General features: G+C 38.1%; 1 long non-coding RNA gene across 1 annotated transcript in view; it reads left to right on the forward strand.

Moving 5' to 3' along the window:
• LOC122422300 overlaps window positions 1–20099 on the forward strand; it is a 69187-nt gene extending 49088 nt beyond the window's left edge. Inside the window, exon 4 of the long non-coding RNA XR_006263771.1 lies at window positions 19996–20099. This is a non-coding gene — a long non-coding RNA (uncharacterized LOC122422300). The remainder of the gene's footprint in view (window positions 1–19995) is intronic.
• The last annotated feature ends 1604 nt before the right edge of the window (window positions 20100–21703 follow it).

The raw sequence follows: 21703 nt of genomic DNA on the forward strand, positions 1-21703 counted from the left end.
GGTCCCTCCCCCGACCTTCTGAAATTTGACTGAGTAAAAACTATGTTTCATTTAATCAGAGTGGTTGATATTTTTCCATTAATGTACAACCCCCCTTTCCTTTCTCTGATGCCTTTTGAAGGGGGAAAAGGTGATTTTTTTGGCTTCAATCACATCTAGTCAAGCTTTATCCTCTCTCTCCCTTTGCAATCTCTAGGGTGTATTTTGGAGGAAAATCCACCCCCAAACACTGTTCAGGCATTCATTATATTCTTTACTTTTAGATACTCTTGGTTTCAGAAACCAATCTCAACTTATGACTCAGTTATGTTAGAAAGGACTGTACTATGTTTTAGATCTTTTTCAGGCTTCATCCACAAACTTCCAAGTGTAGGCTAAAGGATATGTTCTTTTCTTTGTATTTTTTTTTTCTTTAATTTATTGGAGAGTAGTTGATTTACAATGTCACGTTAGTTTCTGCTTTGGACATTTTACTGTGCCATTTTTTTAGTAGTTGATATCTAAATTGGCTAAAAGTCTTCATTCTAGTAAGGGTATTTAAGTTGTTTTCTCCCTCTCTCTGACTCTTTTCTTTGTTTCTTCCTTTCTACTTTCTTTTCTTCCTTCTTCCTCCATTTTCTCTCTTCTTCCTTTCCTTCCTCCATTGCCCTCCTCTCTTCAGATTCTCAGAACTTGTGTTAAATGTTAGGAATTCAAAAACTGATAAGAAAAAAAAAATCCTACCGCTTAGGAAATGTGTAACTTTCCCTCCATTGCTAATTTCCTGGCCGTGGGTGAATGTCTTTGGGAGAGTGCAATAGTGCCCAGGAGGGAGACCAGACAGAGCCTTACTGCCAGGGCTGGAGGTGGGAGGTTCCTTATAGAGGTAGAAGAATCTGAATCGAAAGGAATTCTCTAGGAAGATTTTACAGGGTGAAATGGGAAAGATATTCCATGGAGAGGAAGCAGCAAACTCAAAGGTAAAAAGAAAATGAAAAGTTTGGGAAAATGCAAATTGAAATAAACATGGAGGTTGGCGAGAGATGTGGGCCGGATGGTCTGGTAAGGTCTGCCAAGGAGTTTAGACTGTAGGCGTTTGGAGCCAGTGATAACTTTTTGAAGTAGAGGAACCTGCCTGATTGGAGGGTTAGAGTTGAAGGGGAAAGGAAGAGAGGGGATAAAGTAAAATGGTGAAGGAGTACTGTAATAGTCCAGGCAAACATTTACAAAGACGCAAAGGCAATGAGCAAACGGTGAAAATGAGGAGATGAACCTGCAGCACTTTTGGGGTCCACTGGACAGGGTGGGTGAGTGATGTGGAACTTGAGGGAGCAAGAGGAGTCTTCACGTCTAGCCGGTTTTCTGTCTTGTGACCTGGCACTGCTCTTTGAGCTGAGTAACACCGGAGGTGGAAGTTTTGGGGGGAGGAAAGATGATGAATTCTTGGCACCGAGGCATCATTTTGCCAGTAGAAACTGATGTTAGAAAGGAAACTAAGGGAAGATAGTTAAATCAACTCAAAAATTCTGATTTGTTGGTGGGGACGTCATTAGGCTGGAAAACCATACAGCCAAAAGTATCTTCATAGATTACAAGATGAGTAAGGGGCTCAGGGAAGGACAACAAATTCAGCTTTCAGGCAATGATAATCTAATTACAAAACTGATAAAAATTTCCGGCACAGTTAAATGCTTCTGACACTGCAACTCAAAAGTAATGGAAAAGAAACAACTGGAAATAACTCATCAGGAGCAGATTAGGAAAAGAAATTGTAAAAATGCATCTCTAGTTAGTGCTTTGTATCTGGATGAAAGTATTGGTTAGGGATAAGAGTTAAAACAGCAACAGGATGAATTTTATTAATATATTTCAAAAATATTTTCAGAAGATAAGCAAACTTTATGCCCTGAGTGCATGTGTGTGTGCTAAGTCCCCTCAGTCGTGTCCAACTCTTTGCAAACTTATGGACGACAGCCCGCCAGGCTCCTCCATCCATGGGATTCTCCAGACAAGAATACTGGATTGGGCTTCCATTTCCTTCTCCATTTTATGCCCTACCTTCCCTAAATTAAATGAATTGTGTGTCACAATTCTCCTTTTTCTCTTGCCATTTCAGCCACTAGAAAATGACTTGGTTCTATTGTCTTTAAACCTCATTTCAGGGGTAAAAAGAGCTCTTGATTTACAAAAGACTATGATTACCGAGAAGGAAATGGCAACCCACTCCAGTATTCTTGCTTGGAGAATCCCATGGACAGAGGAGCCTGGCAGGTCCAAGTCCATAGGGTCGCAGAGTCCGACATGACAGAAACAATTTAGCACATGATTACTGAAGATACAAAACATATTAATAGTATTATTACATCAGCAGCAGCTGAGGACCTACAACCTACCCTTGAAAAAAACCAAAGAATTTTAGATTTGAGCACCTATAGGACTGCATTCAGGCTAGAGGAATTATTTACCTAATTGGGCATCTCTCCAGAAGCTGGTTACCAAATTGCATTGGGTTCATGCTGAACTAGCAGTTATTTCACAAGGATCTTCACTGGTGCTTATTTGCATGTGTGGAATTCCTGTTCAGAGGTTATTTTTCTGAGCTGGTTAGTTGAGTCAGATTACAAATTGACTCTGTTTGCTGCGAACAGAAACCTATTTACAATGCAAATCTTCCAAGCCACTTTTCTGGTTAAATTAAGTTATCCAATAATTCTTTATTTCCATTCTTATATTAAAAAAAGTCATGTCTATAAAGTATTTTCCTTTTTAGATTTCAAGTTGTGAAGTAATAATGCAGACTGCCTTGAAATCTTTGGAAGTTTAAATTTGTCTCTAGAAATTAAGTACAGAAATAAATATTACCAGAACTAATTTTAATTGATTTTTAAAAGAAATAAGACATAATAAAAACCCATTTACATACCCAATAAAAAGCAGATTTATCTGAATAATGATTTTGATTCTTGTTAAATTAGGTTACTTTCTAATATTTATGTTCACGGAATTTTTGCTTTTTCAATGAACAGAACTCCTTTTACATTAAGCATTAATATGAATTAAATATTACTTCATCATAGACATGCTAATGATTTTTTTTTTTTTTTTGGCAAACAGACACCAGGTTTATTTCTTAGACTGTACTATTAATTTTGTGTCATCACAGAAGGTAGCCCAGTTTTATTTTGAGATTGGTTTATTTTCCCTGGACATTTGGGATGAATAGCTCAGCATAACAAATTATTCTATATGCTCTAGTTTCAAGCGTTTAAAGTGGAATCCAAGTTTTAGCATCAGGAACCAATTAAATGATAGTTAGATCTGACTGAAAAATTAATGGTCCAGAACAGAAACTGTGTAGGTTTTTTTTTTTTTTTCTTTTTCTTCAGTCCAACCCCCACCCTGCTCCTTGCATTTCTGTTTTAAATAAAAACCTGGATGGTTCCCAGTAAAATACAAAGCATCAGTGGGAAAAAAAAAAAAAAGAATGAATTGATATAAAGGGAGCCACACCCAGGCTTAAAAATCACTTAATGATGATTACATTCTTAGTCTGCTATTAAACACAAGGTGTTTATCAGCCTTCATGTGCTGTTAAGACTTGGGCTATAAAATACAAAGCACTGTGGGGCGATGAAGAAGTGAAATGGTCCTGTGGTTCTTTATGGTGAGTATGATTTGCTCTTTAGAAATGATTATTCCGTAGTTATGTCATCTAGTATGATTGCGGTTAACATTTGATTCTCGCCATAGAAATCAATCAGACTATGTTAATATTTTGTCCTAATGGTAAATAAATCAGGAGACAAAAATGTTGATGTTCAGCCTGCTAACTTAAAACTTGTTAATGTGCCTTGACAGAACAGGGTAGCCTTGGGTTATATGCTAGTGAGAGGGTTCAGTCTTGAACGTTTGGCTTCTGCTTCAAGCACCCTACACGGAAAGCCAGTATAGTACCTTTAATCTGGCTCTAATTCAAACCTATCAGTAATCACTTAGCCGGCTCCACTTATCCTGTCAGTTGTTTTGCCAAAAAAGATTTCATGGGTAGCAGTATCAGAAGCATTTTTGTAATTAAATTATTGTCGCTTTACTGGAAAATCTCCTTACATTTGCAAAGGCTGAATTTGTTCTCGTTCCCCTCAGCCCCTACTTGACTCGCAGTCTACCAGAGCGCTTTTGGCTGTGTGTCTTTCCAGCTCAATGGCCTCCTTACCACAATATTCATTTTGGTTGGGTTACTCTAGCCATCATTTTCCAGAGGCAGTCAAAATCCCTCAAAGATGACAGAAGTCATTTGATCATGGAGAGCAAGAAATAAAAAGAGCAACGATAATTTCTATAGGACCTTTTTATGGGTTTTTAAGAGAAGAGATTCTGCGATAAGAATACAGAGTCTGTGTTTCCAATCCAAGATACACCATTTTAACATATTTCCTGAGGGAATTAAAGAGCATATTTATAATATAAAGAGCACTGTTCCCTGACCACCACTCCCTCCTCTGAGTTCTCATGTATCTTATCACTTTTCACACACAGGATTGTAATTATGTGCTTACGTATATGTCCTTTCCAAAACATCTTAGCTCCTTTGGGACTTACTGCATTAGTTATATCTGCCCCAGTGAGAATTCCCTGACCCATAGCAGGTGCTCACTTTGTATGCATTTTGAAAAATCTTTTGGCCACGCTGCAAGGTCAGTGGCATCTTAGTTCCCGGACCAGAGATTGAACCTGTGTCCCCTGCACGGGCAGTGCTGAGTCTTAACCACTGGGCTGTCAGTGAAGTCTCCATATGCATGTTAATGAGTGGATGAGAATCCCCGTTCTGGTGCTTGACTCCTGTGCTGCGGATTCAGATCTATTCCTCGTCCTTCCTCAGCCCTGCTCTGCATCTCCAGGTCTCAGACTCTCTTCCTTCTGGCTCCAGATAAGAGGAGACAGTGGCGGGAGACTGAAGGGCGGGGGAAGGGAGCAGACCCGGTATGTTCTGCAGGGGGGGGCTGCCGGCCTTTAGACTCCAGCCCCTGTTGCACGGGCTGCAGTGAGTCCAGCTTCCTCCGGGTGACACCTTCCTCAGGCCCCTGCTTCTTTTGTCCCTGCAGCTCACGGGGTGGCTTCCTGCTTTTTGCTAATTTCTGGGTTGTTTGACTTTCTCCAGTTTGATTTGTCAGCAATTCCACCTGTGTAATTAATTCCTGACACTAAATTCCCTCTGTTTTCAATCCTTAGAGTGTGTTCAGTACTGTACTCTGATGCAGAATTGAAATTATACTTCCTGACCTCAAAGCTGCTTAGTAAAGAAGGATTACCATGTACTCTAGAGGCGCATTACTGTCCGGGATCTTGGCTTACACTGCAGAGCCTCCAAAATGGGACTCCGCCGAGGGGAAGAGTCAGAGTTCCTGTGGAATCGGATGCCCCTGATTTCTCAAAGTTCCTGATCCCTGCATGTTTCTGTGGTTCCCTTGCTTTTTCCTCCTACTTGGAGCTACTGCCGCACTTTGTGGCATATCCTTGGGCGTCCCAGGTGGCTCTGGTAGTAAAGAACCCACCTGTCAATCAGGAGATGTAAGACATGCTGGTTCCATCTCCAGGTCGGGTAGATCCCCCGGAGTAGGACATGGCAACCCACTCCAGTATTCACACCTGGAGGATTCCATGGACAGAGGAGCCTGGCTGGCTACAGTCCATAGGGTTGCACAGAGTCGGACACAACTGAAGTGAGTTAGCATACATGCACGAACGGCATATTTTTCCTCCCTGATGTGAAAGCCCAGCCCCAACTTAACTCAGTTATCTGGTAGAATAGGAGTGGGGCCATGGTTCCTAGAGCTACCAATAGCAGTTCTTTTTTAGAGAGAAAAGAGATTCTGACAGTGGTACTGTCTGACCCAGTTCTGAAGGTGGGGAAGGTTTGAATCTGTTTTACCATGCATCTTTTAATTTTTACCGCACTCTAATTGGATAGCTACTGGGATAGGAAAATTGAGTGGCCAAATTCTCTTAGCATCTTCAGACTCTGGCGCTTTAAAATACCTTGCACATTTTCACAGTGAGTGGAGATGAATTCAAAGGTACATAGGTTCATTTCCTCCCTTCTCTCATCTTTATAACTCTTCTTTGATAGTACTTCACTGAGGGATGGGAAAGAAAGGGAATCTAGCTGACACTGAATTATGAATATTGGTTTAAGTTCTCAACAAGCTTGTATTTCACATGCGCAGCTCACCCACAAAAGCCGCTGGGTTTTCCAATGAGTTAGTTTCAAATCTATAAGAATGAGGGATTTCATCAAGGATCTGTCCTTATTTTCTCCTACGGATTTGGCCTTGCAGCCAGGCAATGGTTAAATGGTCAGCTGTCTATTGTTGGGAAGGGAGTCCTCTAATGTACAATCAATGAACTTCCGTAGCAAGTCTGATTTTTCCCAGACATTATCCTGTTTAGTCAGAACAGCAAAATACTTTTGAGGGGGAGAAAACTGTTATCTGTGAGTTTAATTGGGCCTGATAACAACAACAACAAAATTTACCTAACTGGACTGAATACTTTCCACAAGAATTTCAAGACTCTAGAGCCAGAAAGGATCTCAGAAATCTCTTGATCCAATGTTTTCATTTTGCACATAAGAAAACTCAGGCTCAGACAGGTTAGGAGCAGCTGGCGGGTAGCAGAATGGAGATTAAAATTTGAAATCGTTTTCGTCTTGTTACCTTTCAGCCAAACTTATTACCTGTCAGTTTGTACACCTTAGCTTTCAACCCGATTCTCCTTCTTGTATTTAGACATTAAAACTATCAGATCTGGCCCAGATGTATTATGAAAGACCGTCAAAAGTGCACATAGAATTTGAAGATGAGTTATAGGGCATGGATGTCCTTGACCATGGGGAGTAGGGAAGAAATGCAAAGGAAATGGGGGAGGAGGGGATGTTGAGGCCCTACTCTTTGCTAGACATGAAGTGAAGTGAAGTCACTCAGTTGTGTCCGACTCTTTGCTACCCCATGGACTGTAGCCTACCAGGATCCTCAGTCCATGGGATTGTCCAAGCAAGAATACTGGAGTGGGTTGCCATTTCCTTCTACAGGGGATCTTCCCGACCCAGGGATTGAACCCGGGTCTCCTGCATTGCAGGCAGAGGCTTTACCCTCTAACCCACCAGGGAAGCTGGGGACCACTTTATGTTATGTTAGGTGGTACTGTGATGGTGTGTGTGATCAGTGATGGTGGAGTGTGCAGAAGATGAGAGATACTTGGCAATCCGTAAATGAAGAAGTATTGCTCTGAAGACCGGGCTGTGTTTAACAGGACTATAGGAAAAGCCAAAGCAAACAATGACCACGTTTGCTGTTCCTCATCTTGTCAAATAGCTATGTAGCTTCTAGGGAAATAGATTAACTCTCAGGTTGTTAAAACATCCTATTCTGTATACCTTCTCCAGCACTTAATATTATAACAATAATTTACAATTATTTATGTTTGAATATCTTTTTATCCACTAACTTCATACATCTTCTCATTAGGGAAAGGCAATTTGTTATATGTGTAAGGAAACAAGTAAATGTTTGAGATAAAAGCTACTGCTATTGTTTCAGAGTAGTGTTTTGCTGTGTTTTTTTTTTTTTTTTAACATCAAAAACTCTAGTATCACCACATCATATGGAGAACTGCTTATGGTTAAATTTTCACATATCTTTCTATGCTGTAGGCCTATTAGGTATTCTGTTCTCATTCATTCAGAGCTCTTCACTGAAAATAAATGTCATTATGTTGTAATGAGTTTCAGTATCTGCTGACCTTATCTGGATTTTGGAGGGTGAGTTGGCTGTGAAAGATTCAGTAACTCTTTATCCTTCTCTTGAGACACTAATTACTCATTAAATTTTCTTTTTTATCCTTTTTGCTGTATTTTTAAAATTCCAAAGATGAAGATTTTTGAAAAATGAGAAATTAGTGGAAATGCCTGAGAGTATTTCTTTAAACTGAAAATTGCCTAGAGCCAAAGGTGGAGAGAGATAACACAAACTTTTCTGTCTTTATTTCAACTGGTTATAACTAAGATCAGATTGAAATTGGGTATTCCAAGTTTCATCCCGAAGCAAATTTCTATAGTTGCCTTATAAGCCCCTGAAAAACGGGGTTTATGATGAAATGTTGAAAGACTCTCAACTTTAGGACAAGGCACAACTATAATTTTACAGGCATTAGGCACCTAAAATAACTTTGTACGAAGATTATTCTGGGATTTGTCCCCCATTTTGTAGAAAATGCTTAATGTTGAACTATATTTTATGCACACAAAATGACTTATTTCATAAGACAAGGAGCTCAAGGATTTTCATTCCAATATTCAACAACACTATTACTAAAGGGACCTCTCCTGCTCTCATAATTGAGTGATCTTAAGTGATATTTAAAAGAAAATATCATTCTGCTAAACTTATATGTAAAGAAGATATGTGGCAGAGTGATTTAAAATTTTCAAGTAGAATGTATTCTGACCATGTTTTCAGTATGTCATGGAGCTGAATTAATGGATCATAATAATGTCTTAATAGCCTGTTCTATAGCAGCAAAGGAAATGAGTTTTTATTGTTGTTTTGGTAGAGCAATAGTTGAAGAGCTCACATTTGAGTGTACAGTGTAATGATAATAAAACCTTTTTGTCAAATGGAAAATCCCTAGTGATGGACAGTCCTTGCCTATCTTCATTGTTAATTCATTATCTTTCTCCTTAAATGTAGATAAACCCAAGTCCTACTCCTGATGTTTTTCCCTTCTTTCTTTGTATCTTCTCCTCCCACCTCTATGTAGATGACTTTAAATTCAGATTCCTAGTCCCATCTTCATCTCCAGCTGCACAATGATTTCTTCTCTCTCTAGCCTTTATTTGGATGAATTGGGAACATGTAAAAATTCTTCTTGGAAATCCAACTCATCATTTCTCTTTATCTCTTTCCACTGACTTTTCCTACAAGTTTATATATAACTTTTTAAAATAATTTTTTAATGGCACCACCATCCTCCAAGTTGTCCCAAATCAAAACCCTACCATGTTTCTTGAGAACCTCCTTTTATTCTTGCCCATCCCACAACCACCCCACTTTTGCCAATTAAATCAGTTTCAACATTTATATAGTCACACCAAAATTCTGTATTTATTTTCTTTTTTACTGCTAGTATTCATGTTGAGAAATTTACTGCTTCTTGTCTAGACTATTATAATAGCCTCTTCAACTCCAGTCTTCTCTCTTACTCTGCTGGCAAGTGACATGCATGCTCATATTATCTTGAGGATTGCCAGCTTCTGATTGAATTAGGTACCACTCACTCAGCCTGATTCCACAGGTCAGGCCAAAAAAAAAAAAAAAAAAAAAAGCCCCCATTTGCATCATGATTTTACCTTATATTTCCCCGATGAAAATGGAATCACTTTCATGACTTTACTTTCCTGTTCTCATTCTTTGGTTCACATTCTTTTCTCAGTGTGAAGCAACCTCCCTCCAACTTATCAAAATTGTACATCAGATGCTATTTCCTTCATGGAAGCTTTTTCAACTCCTTCTGACAGAATGGATGAAAATCAGCCTTTCTTAGAGCTCCCTATGGCCTTGAAATCTGCATGTCATATTTCATTTGGTTAAAGGTCATACTTTATATGATTTTAGTTCTCTCAAATGGGTTGAGAAATTTGTTTTAAGGCCCAGAGTATAATCTATTGTGGTTTAAAAATATGTTTTCTACTGTTGTTGAGTGGTTAGTTGATGATATTGTTCAAATTTTTTAAATTCTTACTGATTTTTTTCTCTACTAATTCTATAATCTTACTGAGAGAGGATTTTTGAAATCCCTAACCATACTTGTAGATTTTTCTATTTCTTCTTTCAGTCCTATCAGTTTTTGCCTGTGTATTTAAAGCTCTGTAATTAAGTGCCTGCACATTCAGTGTTGCTATTTCTTCTTGGTATATTTTAACCTTTCAGCATTATTGACAGCTCCCCTTTATCTTAGTAATATTCCTTGTACCAGCATCTACTTTGGCTCATGAGTATAACTGGCCCAGCATTCTTTTGATTAGTGTTTATATAGCTCTTCTCATTCTTTTACTTTTAATAAGCATGCTTCTTTTATTGCACATCTTTTGGTCTTGCTTTTTAAAATCCAAATGTGACAATCTCTGTCTTTTATTTGTAATGTGTAGAGTATTTACATTTAATGCAGTCATCAATAAGCCTGAATTTAAATCTACTGTCTTGCTCTTTGTTTTATTGTTTCTATCTGTTTGTTCTTTTTTCTCTTTTCTTTTGCATTGATTTTTTAAATGATTCTATTTTGACACAACTATGAATAATATTGGCTTGTTACATATACTCTTTTTTTTTGTTTTAGACATTGCTTTAAAGCTTACTGTATAGACATCCTACCAAAGTGCATCTCTACATAATATTTTCTGCTTCGCATGGAATGTTAAGAGCCTTGTAATGGTATATATTTGTTCCTTCCCTCCCATACTTTGTGCTATTGTCGTAAATTTTATTTCTGCTCATGTTATAACTTCTAGAATAATGTTGCTTTAGTCAATTATCTTTTAAAATGAATAAAAATAAGGAAAATGTTTTTATATTTATCCCAATTCTTCCTGTTTTGATTCTTTTCATTTCTTTGAAGATCCAGATTTCCATCAGATCTGATCAGTAGCATATGCCTTTGCCTGGGAGTGGAGGTGTGTGGTGTTCTATCTTCTCAAACAGAAGGTGGCTTTTCTTCTGCCTTCCTCCAGAAGCAGAGGGTCTTTGCCTGGGAGCGTGGCTTTTCTATTCCTTTTTCAGAGCCTTAGGCTTTTGCTTCATATAGGAGAAGGATCTGAGATACGGTAGGACTTCATGCCTTTCCCTCCCAAGAAGGGCTTTCTCATATCCTCCGTTATGCTCCAATCTTTGTTATGAGGATGGAGGTACACGGAAAAGAGCTGGAGAATGAATGTGTGCTCTTTGGGTCTGGATCTCCCAAGCAGTTTAAATTATCCTTTTAGCACACCATTGACCTTTAAAAATTTGTAAACATTTGTGTTTTTCTTCCACATTTACATTGACAGATGCTTTTTTCCTCCTATACTCTGCCAAAGATGAAATGGTTCATGCATTCCATATCTCTTCAGAGGAGCTTATCACTTTCAAATTCACTTCATCTGATTGTCTTGTAACTGTGAATTTAGCTCTCTCCTGGGCTCAAGAAGAGTTATGGTTTTGTAGGTTATCTGTGTTTTTTTTCTCTTGTTGTTAGCGAAGGCGTAATCTCATGTGGCTTTCTCAGTTCTAAGGGGAACACAACTCCTTGTCATGTGATTTTAGCATTTGAGTGTGGACTAGGAGTTCGTTTTCTTAGCAAACTTGAAGTACTAATATAAAAAATAAAGAGTCCTAAAGCTATTTGTTTTAAATACTGATTTGTACTGAAAGATCAGAATTGATACCCAATTCTATGAGTACTGGAGTAGAAAACATATCTCTATAGTAATGAAATATTTCATTTTGTTGTAATCATTTTCTCCTTTAACTAAAAGACCATACCTGGAATCTGTAGTAACTTTTTTCAAGTCAGTGAAGATTAAACCTATTAATGTCATGGAATATTTGATATGCTGTCATTTACATTTAACATTTCCAATTAATTTGGAAGAATAGAAAATACTTGAAATTCAGAACAGCATTTACTGCTTAAAAGATATTTGGTGATGAATTGTAGTGCATACATGAGAACAGGATTTTTTCCCAAATGCTTTAATTTGGTTTCCCCCTTACCTCTAAGTAAGAGAACATTATTCATTGTGGTAAATTTTGAAATGGTCACCCCAAATGATATTCACGTCTTAATCCCTAGAACCTGTAAATGTTACCTTTTTGGAAAAATTGTTTTTGTAGATGTGATTAGTTAAGGGTCTTGAAATGAGAAGATTATCCTGGATTATCTCAGTGGGCCCTAAACACCATCACAAATATTCTTATGAGAGAAGCAGAGGGAGATTAGACACACAGAAGAGAAGGTCATATGAAGACTGAGGCAGAGACTAGGATGGAATGATGGAATCCTGGCGACCATCAGAAGCTGCAAGAGGTGAGCAGCAGATTCCCCCAGAGCTTTCAGAGGCCAGGTGGCCCTGCTGCACCTTGATTTTAGCCCAGTGAAATTTATTTTAGACTTCTTGCTTCCAGAACTCTAAGAAAATAAATTCCTGCTGTTTTAAGCCACCAAGTCTATGGTAATTTCTTACAGTCACTATCAGAAACGAATACATTCATCTTAGTCTTAACAGAGGGAATTTTAACTTCTTCCCATCTTAGTATTTGAAATGTCATTTGATGAAAGTCAGCTCTAGGGAGTGTGTATTTACTATGATCTGCGCTCAAAATTGCCATTGATTTTTAGCTTTCACTTGGTTAATTTTTTCAGTAGTAAAACAAAAAGAAATTTATCCCTGGTCTGGGATGGCATTGTACAAATTTACAGGTTACTTGACTGAGTTATTAGTTGACAGATTTTTGGATGCTTCTTTTCATCCATCTTGATTGGAATTCATGCTAGTGGTGATATATTCATATATTTGAGGCCCCAAGCAAAAATGACTCAGAGTTTCCTCAGGTATTATTGATTGTCAAACAGTTTGATACCCCTTCTGGGGTACCCTGAGCTTCACCACAGGTGTGTGGTTGGGCTTTATTTACATTTTCAGGTGTCTTTCAGTCAGTTTACAAGTCCATTCATGAGAGTGGAAGACAAAAAGTATTTGATTTTGCAGATTGTCCAGTGAAAATGAAAGAATAAATGGAAATTTCTAGAAATGTATTAGCTGTTTGCCTAAGAAAATGATGAATTTATTGTATTTTTATTCTCCAAGACTTGTCTATGTGTTTCCATTGTGATTTTTATCCTTTTATCCTGCTTTATTTTTTTTTGGTACATAGTACTCATCATCTTCTATCACACTGTATAACCATTTTCCATTGTGTCATTTATCTGTCTCCTCCAATTAGAATATAAGATCCAAGAGAGCAGGATGTTTTGTTGTTCAATGATGTATCCAAGTGCCTAAAAAACAGTGTCTGGAACTTAGTAGCGCTTAATAAATATTTGCATGGTGAATGAAGAAATGACTGGCTGTAGAGCTGATAGTTTCATGCCAGATAGGTGTTAGTTTGTGATAAATGCTAACCAAACATTTTAAAGAAATTCAAAGAAAATAGGAAAGTACTTTCTTTTAATTTTTTAAAAATGCTTTCTTTAATCATCTATCTTAGAATTTAAAAAAGTCTTCCTTGTCCCCAGTTTTTCCTGATAAACTAAAACCTTTGAAAGGATTCAGTTACCTATGGGGTTCCCAGGATCTGACCTTTGTATACTTGTACGATACCTCCTCCTACCACTCTTGGCACACCTCTCGATGTTTCAGCCACTGCAGTCTTCTTTCTGATCCCTTTCTCCACCTTAGAATGTTTGCCATTATCATTCCTTTGCCTTGATCCCAGATGCTGAGCCTCTAGATCTTTCATGACTGTCCCTATCATGTCACACATCACCTCTTCAGAGAGGACCTCCTATGATCCCTTAAGGCTATAGTTCTTAACTGGGTGATTTTGTTCCCCAAGGGACATTGGGCCATTTTGTTTGTCATAACTTGAGAGGAAATTTTGTGGTATTGCCATCTAATGGGAAGATACTAGGATGTTGCCAATATTCTACAATGCATAGGACAGCACCCTTCTCCCACACCCCTCACACACACACCTTCCTCCCACTCCCAAGACACAACAGAAAGTTATCTGGACTATGCGGTTGAGTGTGCCAAGCTTAGGAACTACCCCCTACTCTCTCTAACATTAATTGCTTTCTTGCCATCAATGTTGTATTAATACCTCCTCGTAGCAATTGCTGAGAGTCAAAATAGCCTTATTAATTTATTTACTTTTTTTAACCATCTCTCTACTCGCCTAGGATGTGAGCTCTAGGAATGCAAGGTCCTCATTCACACAATATTCCCACTGCCTGGAACTGGCTTCTCGTAGACAGCCAAGTATTTATTGCCTAGGTGAATAAATAAGCATAGCTATTTTCCTTCCCACTTCACATTATTGATGTCTCTTAGCCAGTTGTCTTTTTGTTTGACTAAAATTTTGAGGTGGCTGTGCTTTTCAGTATGACCCCTCTTTCCCTATAAAAATAAGCATTTTCCTTAACATCTATGGAGGTCATATTGTGTGGTAGTCACTCAGTCATGTCCAACTCTGTGACCACCTGGACTGTAGCCCACCAAGCTCTTCTGTCCATGGAATTCTCCAGGCAAGAATACTGAAGTGGGTTGCCATGACCTTCTCCAGGGGATCTTCCTGATCCAGGGACTGAGTCCAGGTCTCTGGTATTGCAGGCAAATTCTTTATCATTTGAGTTACCTGGGAAGCCCATTTGAACTACCTTGGAGGTCATATTGGATATAGTTAAAAATCACAGACTCTAAATTCAGAATACTTGGGTTCAATAGGCTTTTATTACATACTCGTTTTGTGAGAACCTACTTGGAAAAGTTACTTTATTAGCTCTTGGAAAAGTTATTTTATCTTTGTGGTCTTTGGGTTTCCTTCAACAGAAGATAATACCAGTGTCTCCTCATAGAGTTGCTTTGAAGATTAAGCAACTGGATAATTCACAGGAAGCACTTGGGACAGGAAGCACACATATATTTGCTGTTATTATTATTGTTATTATTTTGTGGTCAAACACATGAAATTTACCATTGCAACCGTTTTTTAAGTGTACAGTTCAGTGGCATTAAGTACAGTCACATTGTCATACAACTGTTGTTTTTATATTTATCCCCTGAACTTGTCTTTGATTTCTTCAGGCTTTTCTTTATGTGTGGCTCCTACTTTAGTCCTAGTATGCAAAGATGGATCTTACTGATGTTGGTGTAATCAGTTCTCCTACGATTCTTAGTGTATGTATCCCACACTTAACTGATCTGTAAGCTTAGTGGTGCACATTTGTGCATTGTATTCACCAAGTTATCTGCCAGGTATTCAGTCTTTCAAAGTACTTTCCCAGTAACATTACAAGAATGCTAGAACATGTTTTATTCTTGAGTAAGGAGCGTATCTGCAGTAAGTATGTGTAAATTTCACACCACCTTCAAATTGACGGTAACAAGTCACAGAAGATGAATATCTGGTTTGATAATCCTAAAATAGAGGCTTAATAGCAAGTCCTGAAAGTAAAGATTTGATTATAGAGATTAGAAGAATAGAAATTGGGTTTTATAGCAGTTGAGTAACTATTAAGAATACTTCAAACACCTTGAAAGAATCCTTAAGATACCATGGTTTAAAACAAGATCTGGATATGGGCTGAGGATTTTTCCCAAGGAAAAAAAAAATCTCACTCACTTAATTAAGCAACTTTAAAAAATTGTCAGTACAACCTTTTAAATACAGTCTCTCGGGGTTGTAAAAGAACAAATTACATGGGCAAATTAGTGCTGAGGGCTAAGCAGAAATGAAGGTGTTTCTCCACAATCATGTTTGGATTATATTAAAAATGCAATTCTAATCGCTGAACAATTTTTCAAAGGTTGTTGGTCGATTAGTGACCTTTCATGAAAGCTTTTCAAGAGGTTAGATTTGTTGGGAAACATTTATTAAGTGAAATTTTGCAATGTAAATTTTATGACCTCTATTCATGAAATGTCCTGAGGTAATTGAAAGGTTAGACATGTAGTTACCTGAATTAGAGTTTTAAAAATGAGTGTGTGCAGGCTGGCAAGACATTTTTACACACGCAGGTTTGTTATGACCTTGGAACACAGGTGTGGCACATTTTTTAAAAAGCCTCATTAGGCTGGAACATATGGCTTCCAACAGAGAAATGAGTAGTAGTTTGTAAGAGAGGAGAAAATTCAACAGACGATTTACCCAAGGATCCACAGAGTCTTGGTGGCCAATCATAGCTGGATCCCAGGTCATCTGAACCCAAACCAGTGACATTTCCTCTTCCTCAGACCCTTATCATCAATTACCAGGACCCTGGGAGCCCAGACTGCTTGAAGTTGCGGACTGTCTTCCCCTCCAGCCTGCGACTAGCTGGTTGTAGCTCAGGGCAATCGCTGACCTTTTAATGGAGCACACCTTGGTCCACCTGCCTGAGGATTTCTTCTTTGCAGTTTGATCTGTGGGAGAATTTTATGAGCTAAAAATCCATCAGTGTCTCCATTTACCAAGTTATTATTTGATGGTTCTACAATCTAACCATTTCAAAATTGCCCTCAACTGAAACCTGGGACACATCTTGACAATCCAAGATGAAATTTTTTTAATTGAAAATGGTTGCTGACGTTTGATTTACTTGTGAAAAGAACAATGCCCAAGTCCCACAATTCAGATCTTTGGCTTGCTTCTCAGATGACTGTCAGTTATAACCATGTGGTACTCCTGCTTTCTGCATGGCCCATAAATGTCATGGGTTGAAGGCAGTTAGGGTCTGGGAGAAACCTTCCAAATGCAATTTGGTTTATACTTATTTTCAGCATTTCATAGGCAGATCTGAGACTCAAGTGGTATAGGATTTTGTGATGGGAAAATGAGGATTAGTTTGTTTTCATAATAGGGGTGAATTTTTAAATGATTTAAGAATGTGAAGTGGAGATGGCAAAAGAGGAGCTCACATTTTTCAGTATTATTGGCTGAACATTTGTTTAAGGACTGTCTTGGACCTATACAGAAATATGAAGTAGAGAAAGTTTGTTCTTCTTCCCCATTCCAACCTTTTTTTGTGTCCTTCCCTACTCCTTCCTGTCTTTCCTTGTTTCCTATCTCCTGTCTCCAGAGATTTCATGTTTGAGTCACTGTCATTAAGGAGTTTATTTTAACTTTGCAAGGAGCGAAGGATTTTAAGAATATTTTTGGTATGTTGAAGCACATATTTTATAGTCTTAGCATTTAAGGATAAAACAAATCTTGCCTAAGATGACCACTTTTTGAAAATGAAACTATCATTTCACTTTATCTAGCTTCCAACTGCAATGATGAGAAAAAGATAGTCATGAAACATATACAAGTTTGTGAAATTAAGAGTATTGAATTTTGCACTGAAAAACAGTATCAGTGGCTATATTTAAAATGCAACTGTGCATAGCATTTATAAAAATAGAAACCAATAATTAAATACATCATTTAAATATTTTAAGCCTAGTTTTAAACATTATATACCTTCAAAGGAAAATAACTGGGACAGACTAAGAAGACTTTTTTTCTTACTTTTAAAGTAACTTGGGATAGTTTTTAGAGGGTTTAGGTTATGGCATGAATATTTTAGGAATCAAAAAACATTAGTATGAATTCTATCTTCTCTATCTTTTTTCACTTGCCTTAGGAGTGTGAACTATCTAAATGCAATGCTCAAAAGCAGAGAAAAAGTAAGAAAGTTGTGCTTCTCCACCAGCAAAACTGTCTTCCCCAAATAACTGAAGTTGTTACTATAGACAGGAAATATAAATGTCTAAATGACGACTTTCTTGGTAAGATTGAAAGCTTTCTTTTTTCTTAAATACTACAAACATTTCTGGAAGATCAGTTAAAAATTAATTGTCACTCATGTAAAAGTTTAGATTTAAGAAAAGTCATTCATTTGGGTTAGTAAAATTTCTTTTACTGATTCAATTAATTGGCAGATAGAGGCCCACTTATTATATTGCTTTAAAACAAATACTTATAAAATGTCAATTAGATACATCTCTATATTTTATACTCAATCTAGCCTCTCTTTAGTAAATAAAGCATGATTAAGATTTCATCAAAGTGGTAAATGGAGATTCTCTGTGGTCAATCTTATGTACCTATGGTTGCCAGTTTTTCCCCTTGTTCCTGTTGCATCCTGCCTTTGAGAAACCATTTCTCCAGATTTAATTTCATGTCTGCCTAGATGAGTGTTTTCTGGGACAATATATTCTTGAGTGGCCTGGGGGCCCTCAATTAAATGCCACTTTGTAAGAGACTTTCTTTGGTCACTGGACTAGACTCTCGAGTTATTAAAGCCTGCAGATGGCTGGCTGGTACAACTTAATTAAACTACAGCAAATTGAATGTAGGTGCTAAAGCTATGTTTGAAATTTATGGGTGTGCTTTTGCTTTATTTGTTTTTCAAGGAAGGTGGCTCACCCCTCCCGTGAATGCCTGGCTGGCCATTTTTGATGAGTCAGAATTACTCTTGACTGGTTCACCTCAAAGGAGAGTCTGGCTTCTCTGAACATGGTGAAAAGTAAATATGGTTCTTAAAGTGAGATACCATCTTTCAGTCAAACCAAGATGCTTCTGTTTCTGAACAATTCATTGGATGTACACTTAGATGATAAAAACTTATTGTAATGTGTCACTAAAAAGCTTATTTTAATATGTCACTAAAAGACAATCATGCTTATTTCACAAAATTTATATAATCTTATGAACAGGACATTTAAAGTACCTGTTACTACATTCCTCCATTGATACTAATAATAGATGGTTGATTCTATAAGGAATTTAATTTTTCACACATTTGATGTATAGGGGTTTTTGGTGCATTTTACTAGGGGGAATTTATCATCACCAACCAAGAGAAATTACAAGGGTTTTGGGGTGAGTTCTATAGCTTAATGTATGCTGTGGTACAGTGCAGATAGAACCTGAAAACTCCTTAAACTCCAAGCCTAGTGGGTGTGCAAGCCTCAGGGCTAGTGGGCCAGTGGGCCAGCTTTGGCTTCCCTTTGCAGCAGATGAATGGTGTTAGGAGCAGTGCTCTCGAGTGCATAAGAGTCACGCACAAGTAGGACATACAAGTGGTTATGGCACCCTTGAGAGGTGTGATCCTTGAGATGTGAGCCTGGGACTAGACTTGGGTGTTGATTGCTCCTGGACCACTGAAGGGATGACTCTACTGGCAGTTGGAGCTCCTCTTGATAGTAGCCAAAAATAATTTCAGCTCACAAGGCAGGTTTATTTTGACCAGACACCGCAACTGGTTGGTCAGCAGGGATGCCTACAGCTGTTCATCAAATGTACAGTAAGGAGGGAGAATGCTCTGATTTTCTAGGACCTTTTCTGTTCATAACTGCAAGAATGAGAGGAAGAACTGACCTCACAGTCATGGCACATTTATATGTTTGGAGTGTGAGAACTGCTTATGGGGACAGATGGGTATATTACCTGACCTCTTCTCCTGAACCTGAGAAAACTCCAAAATGGACCTATTTGAGAAGATAGGTGACATTATTAAGATCACTTTAAAATGAATCTTTATGCTTGCCCAAAATTATTTCTTTCCAGGATGCTGAGAAAGCTGTCAATCCAGATTTTCTTGGAGTCTATGAAACTCCCTGCTCTTTTGATATTTTTGGAGGATAGATGCATTTCTTTATGCCCATTGTATATTTTTTGGTTTGTAATTGACACCACCCTCAGCACGTCCGCTGTTCTTTTAGGCCGCATTAGATCTTGGTTCTTTATTTTTTGTGCTGCAGGGCAGAAATGCATCCTCATAAAGCAGCATATTAGGAAGAGAAAGAAGCTAGCTCTTTCATTAAGTGATGCCTCTCTCTTGATGTTACCTTCTTTCATCCAATAACCAGATTTGGCAGTAGGCTAGTGTGGGTTAAAGTGCAGTTTTCTGTTGCTGCTTCCAAGTTTCTAACATACGGACTAGAGAAGTTACTTCAAAGCTCTAGATCTTGTCAGATTTCCATCAAGGCTGCAGAGGAAGTTTATAATTTTTTAAAGCAAACTTTATTTTAGGATAGTTTTAGATTTATAGGGAAATTGTAAGCATGGTATAGAAAATTCCCATATACCCCACATTCTGTTTTATCTATTATTAATATCTTATATTACTATGGTATATTTGTTTCAATTAATGAGCCAATATTAATATTGGAGTATTAGCTAAACTCTATACTATATTTAGGTTTTCTTAATTTTTATTGGTACCCAATTGTCTTTTTTCCAGGATCCCATCCAGCATACTACATTACATTTAAGCATCACGTCTCCTGAGACTCCTCTTGGCTGTGACAGTTTTTGAGACTTTTCTTGTTTTTGATGACCTTGACGATTTTGAGGTAGGATATTTTGTAGAACGCTCCTCAGTGGGAATTTGTCTGAATTTTTTCTTATGATTAGATTCTGACCATGAGGTTTTGGGATGACCATTACAGAGAAAAGTGCCATTTTCATCACATTATATCAAGGATACATACTGTCAACATGATTTGTCAGTGTCGACGTTAACTTCAAACACTTGATTGAGGTAGCTTGTCAGGTTTGTCCACGGTAAAATTACTAATTCCTCTCCCCCTGCTTTTCCTTACTGTATTGTTTGGGAGGAAGTCACTACACACATCTCATCTAAAGGAGGTTGTCACCACAGACTAAGAAATTACAGATGTTTAGGGGTGAGTTTTATAGCCTTTATCCATGTCGCAGTATGATGCAGAAATTGGGAGTTATGCTCCATCTCCTTGAGAATGGAGGATCTACATATATTATTTGTCATTCTTTTGCTGAAAGGTTTACTTGTTCTCCCCATTTATTTACTTATTTATGTTAGTATAGATTTATGGATATTTATTTTTAACTCTGGGTTATAATTTAAGACTACTTTACTTTGTTTCTTAAAATTTTCTAGCTTTGGCCATAGGGGACTCTCTCCATGGGCTCCTGCGTCCCTTTGACATGCCCCTGCCTCTGCATCTGTTTTGAGCACTTCTTTACTTCCTAGTGCTATAAGATCCCCCAGGCTCATTTTGCATATTTTCTGCCCCAGTCCTAGAATCAGTCATTTCTCCAAGCAGTGGCTTTTTAACTGTATTTAGCACTCTAAGTCTTTCTTGTGTTTGGTGTTTGCAACTGGATTAATGCTTTTTGCTTGATGGACATTGAAACAGGTTTTCTTTTAATACAGAGAAGTTCAAACATACATAAATAGCATAAGTCCCCATTCAGCCATCATACAGCTTCAACATTATCACCTCATGGCCAATATTATTTTATTTGTATTTTGATCCACTCTCCTTACATTGCAATATCATATCATGTCACCTATAAATATTTAAGCAGTATCTCTAAATAATAATAATTTTTAAAAAACATGATAGATAAAATGGCTCAGATGGTAAAGCATCTGCCTACAATGTGGGAGGCCTGGGTTCAACCCCTGGGTCAGGAAGATCTCTGGAGAAGGAAATGGCAACCCACTCCAGTATTCTTGCCTGGAGAATCCCCATGGACCGAGGAACCTGGCAGGCTCCAGTTGATGGGGTCACAAAGAGTTGGACACGACTGAGTGACTAAGCCCAGAATAAAAGTGGTAGCAATTATTTGATTCTGCTCTGGCACTTGGTGAGGTCTAGGTCCCCTGCCCTTGAATTTGGGCATGCTCTGTGGCTATCCTACCACAGGGAGAGGCTGTAGCAGCTTCAGGGGCCAGGCTTCAGGCCCTTCACTTTCTGTCTCTTGGAACAATTTTTCTGGGCGTCTTGGACTTCATACAAGCAATTTAACTACCTTGAGACAGCTGTGGTGGAGAGGCATGTGTTAAGCACTCCAGTCCATGGTCCCAACCAGGCTCAGCCTTCTAGTCCTTTCTGCCAAGGCACCAGACTTGACAGAAAGGGCAAGAGGTGAGTGAAGTCTGGGACCCTCCAGGACAGCTCACC

This window comes from Cervus canadensis, chromosome 19, assembly GCF_019320065.1.
Source record: "Cervus canadensis isolate Bull #8, Minnesota chromosome 19, ASM1932006v1, whole genome shotgun sequence".
In the NCBI taxonomy this organism is placed as follows: domain Eukaryota; kingdom Metazoa; phylum Chordata; class Mammalia; order Artiodactyla; family Cervidae; genus Cervus; species Cervus canadensis.